This window comes from Triticum dicoccoides, chromosome 6A, assembly GCF_002162155.2.
Source record: "Triticum dicoccoides isolate Atlit2015 ecotype Zavitan chromosome 6A, WEW_v2.0, whole genome shotgun sequence".
NCBI lineage: Eukaryota > Viridiplantae > Streptophyta > Magnoliopsida > Poales > Poaceae > Triticum > Triticum dicoccoides.
In genome coordinates this window covers 594563316-594564874 of record NC_041390.1, presented here as the reverse complement: position 1 = coordinate 594564874, position 1559 = coordinate 594563316, and positions in this window count along the sequence as shown.

The following is a 1559-nucleotide window of genomic DNA, read 5'->3' as shown; positions in this document are numbered from 1 at the left end:
GGGGGGGGGGTGCGGTGCTGTCTGCCCCAGCGCGTTGGTCGTTGTATTGAAGCTCCCAAGAGATACCTATCAGCTGTGTCCATCATGATGAATCAGCATGCTGATAGCGAAGAAAAGACAAGACCTCTTTACGGCAAGGAAAACAGCCCACTATCAAGCTATGGGTAAATAATGGGGTAATGGTGCGCTCTTCTAAAGAACTTTCTATCTCCGGCCCAAGGGTACTTTGTGTATCACGGGGCTTCAACCGTGGTGAGACAAAACACCCCGAAATGAGCCCAATACATTCATGTAAAAGTTGTTTAAATCATGCCATGGTTTGAATCAAAGAGATCAATGAGATAAGTGATGGCAACACCGCAACCGCTATAGGTGGTTGCGGTGCCTTTGGAAAAACTCTATTGGACACTCATTGCCTCAATTTGTTGGCAAAACACACAGGGCAACGAGCGAAGGATGCGCCGGCCCATTTAGTAGTACCAATGAACATAATTTTCCAATTTTGGGACTCTTCTAGAAGATTCTTGGACAGTCCATTGTTGATTTGCTTTTGATTTCTTGTTGTTTCTTTTACCAATTTTCTTTGGACATATATTTTTTTCTTTTGCAAAATAGTTAATTTATATACATATTTGTATATCCATTTTTGGAGAATTTCTATTTTTTTGCATGTCCAAATATTGTTTGGAATTTCACTAAATGTTCCCATTAAAAAAATGTTCACTATTAGAAAATGTTTGGGAGCGTTAAAAAATGTTCACATTTTCAAAAACTTATTGAAGATTTAAAAATATTCGTGTTATCAAATTTTGTTCACGAATTCAGAATGTGTACATTTTATCAGAAAAAACTAGAATTTTAGAAAATGTTCGTGTTTTCCAAAAATGTTCGCTCTCTAAAAGTACACTTTTAAAAGAATAAATTAAATCCGGAAAAAATGCATGCTACAGTGCACATGAGCCGCTATAGTGTTCGGCTTGCTTCAACACTGGGTCATTATAGTGCGCGTGAGTCGCTGCAGTCGTACAGAAAAAGATGCGAGCCGGTTGCTTAATGGGCCAGCCCGGTCACTCACGCCCGTACGTCTCGAGGGTAATTTGACGCAAAATGCGTCACATAGAAGCTCATGTGTGCATTTGTCAAAAAAAAGCTCATGTGTTTCTGTGCTCGTGGAAGAGAAGGCAGACAAGGCGCTGAGCACTTGGGCATATGGGGCGGCGGTGAAGCAGTCTTACTGCCCCTTCCCTCCCCTCCCCCTCCCCTTCCCCGCCGCCACCCGTGAGGCGTCGGGGAGGGTTCCCGATCCCGGCCGCCGCACCCCCTCCTCCTCCCTCCTCCATCCTCGCCGCCGCCAAGGGGCTTTGCCTGGCCGTCGCCGGCGGCGGCGGGGCTCCTTCGTCCCCCGCTCGTAGGGTTTGGCACGGGCCAGATCTAGCGGCTGGGCGCGGCGGCGCTCCGGAGCAGGCCGGTGATGGTGGCGTTCGACGGGCGGCGGGCGGCATGGTGGTGGTGCGGGCCGGTGGTGGCGTCGGCGGCGGTGCCCCCGACAACGCTTCGGC